Below are 13,685 nucleotides of genomic sequence, written 5' to 3' on the forward strand. Positions count from 1 at the left end.
ACTCTTCTTGCGTAATCCAGTGTAATCTCACAGAATTCTCCGGTAATTTGGTGTGATTACGCTACACTGAATTATGCAAGTTACGTCCCCCTACATAGTTCCAATAGCCTTACTACTTCCCGGATGAGCCCCTTTAAAAAGTGGGTTGGACAGGCAGGCCTTCCATCAAACTTCCTAAGGCATGTGCCTCCATTGTGAGAGTGAGTTTGTTGACCTTGTCAAATAATGTATGTTCACTTACATTGGCATTGTCATAGAATGTTAAGGTTCCGGAGTTGTATGAGATGGGAGCATCATTGTAAGGATAACTAGATCCCAATCTTGTCTGCTCAACATTTGTATTATTTTCAAATGTGCACAAAAAAATCTCTTTGGCCCTTCGAATGCCTGATCACACAGGAAAAAGCCCAGAAACAACACGGTAAAACACTTTGTGCCATAAAGCTGAGCATTATCAATTGTTAGAGCTTTATGGTGGGCTTTCTGCAAAAATAGGGAAAAAGCATCAGATATATTGATGGTTCCCACAGGGACTTTGTGTGTTTCGGCGAAAAGCACCAGCACACAAAAATCTGGTACTCTGGTATTTTATATGCCTCTAGGTTTTTTCAGGAATGTAACACATTCTTTAGCACACCTAAAGAAAGCGCAAAATTATTGAAATATTGCGAGTTGGACAGCCATCAGAGTCCTGAGAATAAAGCCTGTCACAACAAAGTGCAATCTCCAAACTTCTTCTCTCGAATAAACAATTGAATTTTTAGGTCGAGCCTGGGCAGCGCATGCGCCGCTCTGCGAGGCATGCTGTATTCAGGTAGGGATTGGATCTCTGCCTACTCCCCGCTCATATTTTTCTTTGGCTTGTGTCATTGTCCACTGTAAACTGTGGCTGTTCGTTGGTCAAAAGGCTTAGCAGTCCCTCCTACCTACTGCCTTGTCTCGTTTTGTAACCTCCCACGGCGACACCTCCTGTGGCTTGTGTTGTTACTCTGTAGGCTTAAATTACAGCCTCCAAGCACTATTTTCTCAAATAGCTTTGTCCTGTGGGCTGTTGCAGGCAGGACACGCTCTCTCCTAACGCTTTAAAAAAATGTTTATAGCACAGGCGGAAAACGCATTTGCAATGCAATAGGTCTGGCATTTGCAAATGTTTAAGCTATTGGCATTGTAGTTGACAATGCCTTTTTGTATCTGTTTTAAAAACAACGCATAAATAAAAGGCATTGTCATTTACAATGCCAATAGCTCAAACTCTCGTAAATGCGAGACCTATTGCATTGCAAATTCTTGCTAAGAGAAAGGGACTAGGGGAGGCGACAGAGCTGGTACTTTCATGACCCTGCAGCTGAACACAGACAAGAGAGAAGTATTGATCTTTGGCAGTCTTTTTTTTTTTTTTGCGAAATGCGTAACCGACACACTCTGCTGATTCACTATAAACTCTGTGTTTCGCATCTACAAAAACCTGAATGAATTGGGTTTGCACCAAAAGTTTGTCAATTTGCCATGGTTAGTCAGTTTGTGATGGGAAATGAGGGTGAAAGCCACATACATTCTGCTATAACCCTGGAATTTCATCCAGAGGGAAAAAAAATACAAAATTGGCTAAATTTGCACTGCATCTTAAATTTCTGCGGTATGAGACTGAAAAGAAACGTTAAATGTATCGGTTTATCAGAAAGGAAAAAGTAGATAACAATCCATAGTTCGATTAGCTAAAACTCTATGGCCGTGAATTAGTCCATAGGTTGCAAACAGTGGCTGCCAGATGTAATAAGTGGCATTGGAATTTACGCGGCAGGCAATGGCCAAATTATGCAGCAGGGCTGGCTAAATTATGCAGAAAGGAAAGCTAAATTGTCTGCATTTTGAAGTAGTATTACTTCACTATTTTGCCATTTCTACACATGTGAACACTGTTTGGGCTAAGGTTTAAGATCATAAGTGTCCCTTTCACACCTAAACACAGCAATCACCGACTGAAAGTTGACCTGCCTTTGGACCACAATACACCTACCCATGCTCGGCAACAAGTGGTGGGGTGTTTTTGCTAACTGTTAATCAGGTTCAGCTAGATTTTATATTTCTGTTAAAATATTTACATTGATGGATTATGGGGCAAATGGGGCAAATCCATAAAAATGACACACCTGCAGAATTGCATATTTCCAGTGGCCCTGGATTCTCAGTGCACATATAGGCCATTTTGAAAGTTGTACCCTGCATTATAGTGAACATTACCACGTGCCGCATGAATGTAACATTGACATCAGGCAGACAAGCGGTCTTCACTTCAAGGAGTCAGGTTACCATTTTATGCCAATATATGCCCCTCCAGGTAAGCCTAGCTTTGATTTTTTTCTTGCTTAGCCTCCAGGTATCAGGAACCGTGGGCAATAGTCATTGGTGGAACCAAGAGAAGAGGAAACACTAACATGACACCAGTGCTTTAAATGGGCCGGTATTGTCCAGTACTGAGTACCGTCACTTTTTTTTTTTTGAGCTAGAGTACCTGCTCTTCTCAAGAGTGACGTAATATGTTCAATTTGGGAGTACCGGCACTTCTCAGAAACAAGCAGGCACTCTGATACAGGGTACCCGCACTTCTATTTTTCCATTTCAAGCACTGCATGACACACTCCATGCACTGCATGACACACACATAGAAGGGAGACACACAGGATGACACACTGCCCCCTAGCTGCCTCCCAGTGACAGTTGATTTAATTTGAATATCACTCTTGCTCAGCCGCCTTGTTCCTTAGACAGCTGAGCTGGCTCCGCGGACTCTCATCTCATTATTGGGTCTTCCGAGGGGAAAGAGCAGGGTCAGCACGCGCCAGCACGCGCGGGGAACAGGACCTGCCTATCCGGATTGGCAGCGGAAGGTTAAGGACTCTCCCGATGACAAATGGCTGCAGCCCATCGGGGTGAAAGGTGGCCAATAAATCATCCCCGGATCGGGGAGCCCTTTTCCCTCCCCGCCTTTTTTCAATTTATTGAAGGTGAAATGAGACATCTGTCTAATTACCTGACGAGTTGTTTTATCAGCAGATGCATTCGCTGAGCTCATCACAATCTGGGTCTTCTGGGCCTAATGAGAATGTCGTGAGTTAGGCTTTAAAAGTAGGTTTATTTGAAAGACACTGAATGAATGTTTTATAAGAAAGTAAGTCCTAGTTGGAGAAACAGAAAGCATTGGCAAAGCCAATAGGCCTGGCTCGAATTTAGAGTCCTGAATAAGTAATGGAAAAAAGTCTGCTGTAATGACACAAAAAAAAAAGAATTGTTTTTTTATACAAAAGTGTGCCCCGGTGGGAGAAAACAGAAAGCATTGGCAAAACCAATAGGTCTGGCTGGAATTAAGAGTCCTGAGTATTTATTATTTTAAAACACCTACTGCAATTACAAAAAGTAAAAAAATAAAGATTGACTTCTGTATATAATGCATCTACGAGATAGAGAATTAAATGTGTGATGATTCAGCACAGTTTTGGGATATAAAATAGTCCCTAAGCACACCCAGGCAAGAAATTGGCATAATGTGAGTGGGCAGTGCTTCTCTGTGCATGGCCTGAGCTCACTCTTTCTATATTTGAAAGACTTGGGACCATATTTATTCAAGGTTTTGTGTTGTCCTTGTGCCACGCAAGGGGGCGCAAGGGCGACGCAAAACCTAAGTGAGATTTTTTCTAGCAATGCTAGACCACCTTGCGTGGCCATGCATGGCTTGATCAATCTAGACTAATGCAAGGCAGCACAAATCACTGCTCTGTGTTACTCTGTCCCAGGGAGCGATCCATTGGTGGAGAGTTAGTCTTCCCACTCATCCCCCCCATGAATTTTGGCACATTTCCATATTTATCATTGGTGGTAGATCTGGGAATGCATCAAAATTCTACGCCTTCTCATGTGTGGCATAACGAGGAGAAATATTTTTTCCTCTTATGCAACACACATAGAAAGAGGATAATGCCCCTCAGGATTGTTTTTGTGCAGGATGATGTCTCTTCCTGACCAATATTCAAAAGCCTGAAGTACGCCAGTGCTAGGTAATGAAATGAATGCGCTGTATAATCCTAAATACAGCAGATTCCTGCCCTCTCCCTTTCACGCAGGGCAGCAAGGTGGCTTGCTGCGTTGCGCTGCATGACAGATTAATAAAACTGCCCCTTGGTAGCACAAGTTAGGCGAACTGCTGCAATATCAAGCCAAACCTAAAAACAAAATATGCTAATTGTGCCATGTTTAGGTGAGCACAACAATTTTATACGGTGTGTAGATAACAATAGTTCTTTATTCTGTCTATTACACAGTTCACAGAATGTCCTGCTTCACCTTCAATGTGCAGAGCATAGTTTCCTTTTTTTAAATATTTTTATTCGAACAGGAAAAATACACAGAACAAGGAGAAACCGACAAACTAAATGACATCAAAAAAGCGCGGGCAATAAATAACTACAAAACAATAGCAGGACAGAAAGATTGATAAATCATGATAACCGGCAATTCTAAAACCCATTCCGTAATACATTCAGGTTAAATCTTATCTGTAGAATATAAAAGATAATTCTCAATGATCCCCAGTTGTAATATGGCAGATACTCAATCGTACTCCCTAAAATGTATTCATTACATACTATCTGGTCTAAAATAACGAGATCACAATGGAAAACATTCTTATGTAGAGTGCATATATGTCTGGCCGCAGATATATCTCTAAGCATTTAAAAAGTGCAAAGTGCAATGTGCGAATATTTTTTAACGGATACACAAATATTGTATATTCTTTAAAGTGCATTGTGCTGATAACAAGAATTTGTTAATCAGGAGAAAGACATTTTTTCCCCTCTAGATAAAAGCACCTAAATCTTACAATCACCTTTCATCTGTAACCCTATTAGAAGAGAAATTCTGCCAAATACCTCTGAATCTTGCAATTGTCCCTATACATTTAGCATAGGCCTCCTCTAATCTATAGGTCCTGGACATTTTATTAAACCGGCGCTCGATACTGGGTTGTATATTAGTTCTCAAGTTTTGAAGAATAAGTGACCTAGCAACTGCAATAGCGATTAGTGTAAAGTACTGCTGGTATTTTGTAAAATATTTCACTTCTCCTGAAGAACCGAATAGCACCATGATAGCTGATGGCTCAATTGTCAAAGACAAAATCAGAGAGATCTCAGCAAAAAACCCTTCCCAGAATTGTTGTAGATTATCACATTCATAAAATATATGCACCCATCCACCATCACTATCTTTGTTACAACAAAAACATGGAATATTTTAGACAATCTCTAGGGTGTATAATATAATAACCATCTGGATAAGAAGTTCATTCTTTTGTAATTTGCGCCTCTGAGTGCTTTATTCGCTAACTCGCTAAACTGTTTCCATTCTTTAACATTGAACTTGCAACCAGTTTCAGAATACATTTTTTGGAGCTCTTTCGTCAAAATCTTATCAGAGTGGGCCTCTTGATGTAGTAACTGGTACAAAAAAACAACCACCACCATATTATTTGCAATCTGCTTAGCGATTTAAAGTACCATCTCACCCATCATTGAGTAATTTGTTTTAAGAAAATTAACTATTTGTAGAAAACTCAGAGAAAGAGCAGTAGTCAATGTAGTGGCCTGCAAACGAACCGTTTCCCAGGTAGTTTATGTTTCATAATTATAACAATCCCAGAGCTGGGCATAACCCAGTTCTTGCCACAACTGATAGAGCCCTCTAGACAATATGAGGCCTCCTACTACACAATCCTGTATAGGGGTATATGCATGAAATGCTGGGATATCGCGTGATTTAAAAAAACAACTGAGTTCTCTCAGCCAGTGTCAGTATCACCTTGTATCTTGTTTTTTTAGGGAGTTTCTCCATATGTAAAAAAACGAGGAGTCCTATAGCACTTTCCTTCAGCATATGTATCAATAGAAAATTGTCAAAAACTGAATTTTCCTCACCCAGTTGGGAAAGTAAGTTAACTAAAGAAGCCTGATAGTAGGTCGGAAAATGTGGGAGTGCCAATCCTCCTGATGTTACATCCAATTGAAGACTAGTTATTTTAACCCTGGGATGTTTATTATTCCATATCAACTTCCTAATTATTTGATCCAACTCCTTAAAATAATAAATCTGGATTTTCAAGGGAAGGTTGATCAAAAGAAACAAAAACAGTGGAAGCACTGACATTTTAACCATGGAGATCCTCCCTATCAAGGATAATTGAAGCAAAGACCATTTATCTAATAGCTTTTTCACTTTCGTGAGCATACTAGTACAATTCAAAAAGAATAATTACCCAAAATCATTTGTAACGTGTATCCCCAAATATCTATCTGAATGCGGTGGTTTTAACTGAATAGAAGCTGGAATATCTGAAGGAATCACATTGAATGTTAAAATTTGGGTTTTTGCTTGATTTACTTTGTATCTACCCACCTGTGTAAACTTTTGGATTTCATCCAGAGCATTCTGTACATTAACTGCCCCCTGGTTTCAGATATAAAATAATGTCATCTGCATAAAGATTGAATTTTGCCATCCCCTGAATGGGAGGCAAGATCATTATGCATTTCCGAATCTTTACAGCTAGGGGTTCAATGAACAATGAAAACAGTAGGGGGATAGCGGGCATCCCTGACGTGTGCCACGTTTATTATTAACCTTGCCTGCTTCTGACCCAATAACAATGATTTTGGCTTCTGCACATCTATATACTTCTTTAGCATCTGTAAAAAGTGTGGCGGGAAACCAAACTTTTAGAATAAAGCACTCCAATCTACTAAATCAAAAGCCTTTTCGGCATCCATCATCATAATCACTACATTAGTCTTATTAATAGAAAAATAATCAATGGCTTGCATTAAAAAATATGTATTGGATGCCATCAAACGTCCTGGAATAAAAACCATTTTGGTCGCTATCAACCACTTGTTGTGCACAGGGAGCTATCCTTTTTGCCCAGATTTTTATGAGCAATTTATAATCTGTATTTAACAGACTAATAGGACGATAAGAGATGGGATCGCAGGGATCTTTATCTTTTTTAAGAAAGACTACTAACACCGATTCCTTAAAACTTTTGGGGATATCTATACCATCTTTTATTTGATTGAGCAATTTTACTAAAAAGGGAAGTAATTCGTCTTGAAATGCCTTACATACTTCTGCAGGATCCCGTCCGCTCTACTGGCCTTAGCATTAGGCATACTATTTAATACTGATTGAACTTCTGGAAATCCTATTTGAGCATTCAAAGCCTCTGCTGTGATAACAGAGGTAGCTCCAATGTATCAAAATAACTCATTAATTCTACCTTATCTATCGCCTGTGTTTCTGTGTAGATTTGATTAAAATGTATGAGGAACACCTCAGCTGTAGCCAATTTATCATCTTCTAGCACACATGTTGATGGATTTTTAATTTGACTAATTAATTGAGGAGCTTTTTGAGATTTCATGGATCATTCCAGAAATCTACCAATCTGCTGGCTTTCTTCGTAAAGTTTTTGTTGATAGGCCTTACTCCCTGTAATTTCCTCTATAAAGAAGAAATCCTTCAATTTCTCCTTAGCTCTAACTACTTCTTGTTGTTGAGCTTTTATAATAGGCTTGGGTGTATCTGTTAGGGTTACCTTTAGTCTGGCCTTTTCCACTGCAGTCTGTAGTGCCAGAATCTTGTATATCCATACATTATGTATTCTTGCTTTATATTATATAATCTGGCCTCTAAAAGTAGCTTTGAAAGCCTCCCAGAGCGTAATCAGGGGGACCATATTTAAATTGAGCTGAAAGAACTCTTTGATAAACCCTCTGATTTCTGTCAACCAAGTCATAACTTGTAGTAAGGATTTATCAAATTGCCATCTAGACCTTTTTCTGTAGAGCCACCTAACTTTAATATACATGAAACTAAAGAGTGATCTGAAAAATAATTGGTCACTATTTCTGTCGGGCCATTGACAACCAGTTTATCCACTAAAAAATAATCTAATCGTGAAGCTGATCTGAATCTTGCTGAATAACAGGTAAATTGTCAGAGACTAGGGTGGCCTACTCTCCAGGGGTCTACTAATGAGAAATCTTTTGTAAGGCTACTTATTAATTTTGCGGTTTTAGGCTTTAGTTTACGCTTTGCCTTGTTTGATGTATCAAGTACCAGATTCTGAATAAAATTAAAATCACCCCCCAAAATTAATATGCCTTCCATTCGTACAGCTAATTGGTAGATTTGACCGAGTCCTGCAGTATCATCCTTAATAGGACCGTAATAATTAACCAGACTCAGGACTGTTTCCTGCAGCTTTACTTTCACCCAAAACCATCTACCTTTCCCGTCTCGTTGAACATCCTTATACTGCCAGTCAAGAGTGTTTGATAATAAGATCCCTACCCCTTGGACAGCTAAGATGGCAGATGAAAAATATGCCTGCAGATACTTCTTGGGAAGTGCTGTCTTTGGGGTATTGGTTCTGAGATGTGTTTCTTGTAAAAATACAATCTCGGGAGAGAGGGAGGTGATCCAATTCAGAAGAGCAGCGCTTTTCCGTGGGTTAAGTGATCCATTGACATTAAACATGTAACAATTTTTATATTCTGCATTTATTAATTTCGTCTTGTTTAGCCTGCTGTACTCTGCATTTTTGGTTCCATCCAGTTTGACCTCCAAAATTCAAAGTAATTCTACAAGCTTTATATTTTCCCTGTTCATTTTTTGCTGCTATACTTAGCCCATCTGACGTACCACCCAACACTCCCCTATCCCCCAACCCAAAGAAACCCCCCCAGAAATGTGGTCATCCCTACAGGCCCCGCAAACCACATTTCTCCCCTCCCTTCTACACTATGGGGTGCCATGTCCCTGCACCCTAGGTAATCCCACACAACAGTGAAATCTCTTTCAATAAATCCTGGGCCTCCTCAATGCCTAAGAACATATGGAATTTCATAGTTTCCCTCAGACATTGAACACCTGCATCTAATAAACCATGTCAAAAGTAACACAATAACTTTTTTCACTTTCTCTCTCACCTCTTAGTCTCAAAATAACCAAAATGAAGATTGCAAGTGCACACCTTGCGTGGCTTTTGCTTCTGTGCAACTCGAGGCACATGAAAGAAACAACCAACCGTATCAAATGGTTAAAATGGAGAGTATGGAATATTATATTGTGAGACTCCCAATTTTTACAAGAAAACCTGACTGAATATATTTTTGTCACTTTCAAGACATTTATGTTGCTTTTAAGAGAACTAGACGAGGGTGAAGAGACAAAAAAATCAAGCACCCCTACTAAAATGTTAAAAGCAACTTTTCATTGATGATCCAGGGTTGATTGTGAATATATACTGTGGTTAAAAGAACAATGAAGTCATCGCAATAAGGGGCTCGATAGCACCACATTTGGGCACAAGACACAGTTTCACAATAGGGTGCAGTCACATGTGGGATTTGTGAAAACACAATAAGTCTCTGTGACATCATACTACAGCATAGTGACATCATAACAGGCTTCACTGATATCTCAATGAAGTTCAGTGACAATCCCAAAACAATATCAAAACAATAGGTCTAGATTTCGCCTCAGTAAGATTAGGTGGCGTCATAGGCAGGACCTGGGGAAACTCAGGAGGCCCCAGTGACTTCATGGGAGGGCTCAACATCATCATCCTAGATTGAATCAGTATCATAGCACTTTGAGCTTCGATCAGTAATTCTTTCAAATCTTTTTGTTATCATTTGTGGAATTTTCACCACTTCCAAATTTTGCTTCTCCACTCAGCTTCTTCTCACACCCATCCACAAGCAATAACAACCATTTTAGCCAATGTAATTTTCTTAAGTAGTTTTAAAATATACTTTATGTCTAAAAAAGAGTCATTGGGCCCATTTTAAAATGGCCGACATATATAGAAATAGAATATGCGGCAAATATGCTCTGATTTTTCACTAAAAGATGACAACTGAAGCAAAATGTGTGATGGCGCCTCATAAACTGCACTGTGAAGATATTCCCTGTCAGCATCTTTTGTGATGAAGCCATCATTTACGTATGACACGCAACAACATAACTGACTGACCTAGCCCTAAACCCAGGTAGTCTCACTATTTTCCAACTCAGTAGTACACTCAATATCAACCGAGGAAGAATGTAAGGCAGAGGGAACCGGGCAAGATGGGCATTGTGACCCCCGCCCCCAATCCCCGCTTTAGCAGCTACAGCGAGGGTAGAGCTCTTTATGGGCCTCTCTGTCTGCAAACCAGCAGACAAAAACTCACCAATGTCACTGGAATACAGCGTCAGAAGAAAAGTAAACGGGAGCGGGGAAAGGTGACAGCTGGGTAAATAGAACGGGGAATGAACGTAGGAATATTGTAAGGAACTGTGAAAAGAAAGAAGTGTGGATGAATGAGTGGGTGGATAAATGAGTATGTGGCTGAATGAGTGGGTGAGGGGAAGAGTGAATGATGGGTGGATGGACAGTTGAAAGGATGGCAAAGTAAATAGATGGGTGGATGGATGAGTGAGTGAGTGGATGGATGGGTGGATGGGAAGGTGAAAGGATGGCAGAGTAAAGGGATGGCTGAGTGAGTGAAAAGATGAGGGAATGGAAATCAGAGTGTATGAATGGCTGGATGGCAAGTGGATGGATGGATGGCAGAGTTGATGAATGAATGGATGGCAGAGTGAATGGATGGATGGAATGTAGATTGGATTGATGCTTGGCTAGTGGATGAATGACTGGTTGGTTAAAAGAGTGGGTGGATTGATTGATGGATGGATGGTAGAGTGGATGGATGGATGGATGCAAGAGTTGATGAATGGATTGATGGCAGGAAGGATAGATGGATGGATGAGTGGATGGCAGAAAGGGATAGATGGATGGATAGAAGGCAGAGGGGATTGATGGATAGCAGAGTGGATGAATGGCTGAATAGCTAGATAGGTGAATTGATGGATGAATGGAAAAGTAGATGGATGGTAGAGTGGATGGGCGGATGGATATCCGAGTGGACAGATGGCCGAGTGGATAGATGGCAAAGCAGATATCTGGGTAGATGGATGAACGACAGATGATGGATAGATGGCTGAGTGGGTGTATGGATGGTTCGATGTATGGATGGCAGAGTGGGTGGATGAATGGCAGAGTGAATGGGTGGATAGATAAAAGGCAGAGTGGAATGATAGATGACAGAGTGAATTGATGGATGGCAGAGTTGATGGATTGATGAATAAATAGCAGAGTGGATGGATGGATGCCAGAGTGGATGGATGGCAGAGTGGACGAATGGATGAATGGCAGAGTGGATGGGTGGACAGATGGCAGAGTGTAGGAATCGATGGCTTATTGTCTAGATAGATAATGGATGGCAGGGTGGGTGGGTGGTTGGATGGATGGATGGATAACAGAGTAGATGGATGGATGGCAAAGTGGCTGGATGGATGACAGAGTTCATGGATGGATGGATGGCAAAGGGGGTGGATGGCAGAATGGATGGGTGGCAGAGTGGATAGATGGATAGTAGACTGGGTGGATGGATGGATGTATGGATGGATGGCTGAGTGTATGGATGGCAGTGTATGGATAGATGGATGAGGTGGATGGATTCTTGACTGAGTGGATGGATGAATGGTTTGCATATTTGATGAACGGCAGAAGGAGTGGATGAATGGATGAATGGGAAAAGATTGAATGATGGACGAAAGAATGAATGGATGACAGAATGTAAAGGTGAAATAGTGGATTTTATCAGGTGGATGGAAGGTGAAAGAATGAGTGATCAGATGCATGGATGGAAGAGACTAGGAAGCTCTCCTAGGGAGAGGTCAGCTCACTTGCTTGGGGCATCAGCGCTTTAGCTTAAAGTGGGAGGTATTTGAATTTTGTGGCTTCTCCCTTGTGTAGAGTAGATGCCTATCCAACTGTGCTGGCTGAGAATAAGGACAATGCCACACACTGCAAGAATAATAGAATGAAGTTCCCCTGAACGTTGTTGTTTGTTTTTGATTCCGAATGGCATTCCTGTGTTTTGTGTGTGACACAGCATGTGGCCTACAATGGTTGCAGTTTCCACTGGCCCTGTCCTCATCCATTCCACCATACCCCACCAGAGGAAATGAGCCACAAAGGGTAAGGCATTGTTCCTTACATGGCTAGGAAAGATAAGATATTGTGGAACCCTTTCTATAAAACAGGAGATGCTCTTCTGTACCTGGAGGATGTATAGGGCTGCCATTGTCCCAGAACAATGAATCACATTTACAAAGTGCCGGCACATAAATGTAAGTGATTCAATAACTTAATTACTCTTCCAAAAATTAGCACAGACACAAGCTCTTCAGTGGAATGCATGAAATATGTGTGAGTTGCACTCCCATGAGTGGACGTAGAGGCCTACCCAAACATTCCTGAACCAACGAGAGACATGTATATCTAAGCATCTATAAGGAGGAGGCAGTCATACCAGGCCGCTGGGTAATGGGAATAGTTCGTAAGTACTGAACCCTCAAGATCTTCAGACATCAGACTGTCCTTTCCCTAATTCTGGAGGAATCCCTCTGGGAGTTTTATGGACCTAGAGGATTGAAAGCAACATCGCAAGCGTTATAGTGGAGGATCTAATATGAGGGCGACAAAGGTGACCTATATATCCTTATTGGCAGGTTGCATATTTGGCTCCCTGGACCAAGGGGCACAGTGGTTCAGAAATCAGTCGAACAACTTTTTGCTTCATAGTATGTTCCATACTCAACTAGTTGTGCAACCGGTACGAACTTCTCCAAAACATCTTCTGTAGTACCACTTATCCAAACATTGACCTACATACACATCATCTTTTGTAGTATTGTTTCACATCTTTTTCAAACTGTAAATTTAAAATCTTTAACATTCTCCCTAAAACAATTGTTATCCTATTAACCATTTAAACTTTTGATGGGAAAGGCGTGTGCAGAGCTATTTACCTTGACTACAAGAGCATTCGCACCAGCACAATGGCTTCCAAAAGACAGACTCATTTCACATAGACAAAAAGAGACATTCCTGGGGAGGCCAGTCTGAAAAGTTGGTTATGGAGCTACAACAAAAGCTGCATACTACCATTCCCAAAAATGCACAAGTCTGTAGCCAGCAGAGTATTTTCCTGACTCTAAACCAGGCTATTGCCATAATCCAAGAGAGAGGCAGACCCCCTTCAAGTTGTCAGTTCCACGTTTTGAAGAATTAGGTGACCACAAGTGATTGAAGTTGTGGTTTTTTTTTTTGCTCCAATCATCATGGGCTGTGAATCAGGCCTATGACACTGAAGCTTATGGCACAGCTACTGGTGTTCTCTCAAACCAGATTCCTTTCTTAACCACTCATTGTGAGTGCTTTATTTAGAGTGACTAAGAGGTTGAGTCCAGGTTTCAGCACTTCCTCGGAGGCGAAGAGCCAGGGTGTCGCATATAAAATGTAGGCTTGTACTCCTCGGCTCGTCTGAATATATTACCGGTGTTTGTGTTGGCGATCCCCTTGTGTCGCATTATCACTTAGAAAAACGAAAGAGATGAGTGAAATGCTTGATTTAATCTCTTCCAGTGGTAATTACTAGGCCCAGCATTATGCCGCTCATGAGGAGAAACCAGTCATATGCAATTCCGCCTTGGTCCTGCTCCAACAAGAACAGCCCATCCCA

General features: G+C 40.9%; 1 protein-coding gene across 2 annotated transcripts in view; it reads left to right on the forward strand.

Moving 5' to 3' along the window:
* The window catches only part of LOC146785376 (ephrin type-A receptor 3-like), a 540,333-nt gene that overhangs the window by 494,208 nt on the left and 32,440 nt on the right, over window positions 1–13,685 (forward strand). The window lies entirely within an intron of this gene.

This window comes from Triturus cristatus, chromosome 11 (genome assembly GCF_964204655.1).
Source record: "Triturus cristatus chromosome 11, aTriCri1.1, whole genome shotgun sequence".
Lineage (NCBI taxonomy): Eukaryota > Metazoa > Chordata > Amphibia > Caudata > Salamandridae > Triturus > Triturus cristatus.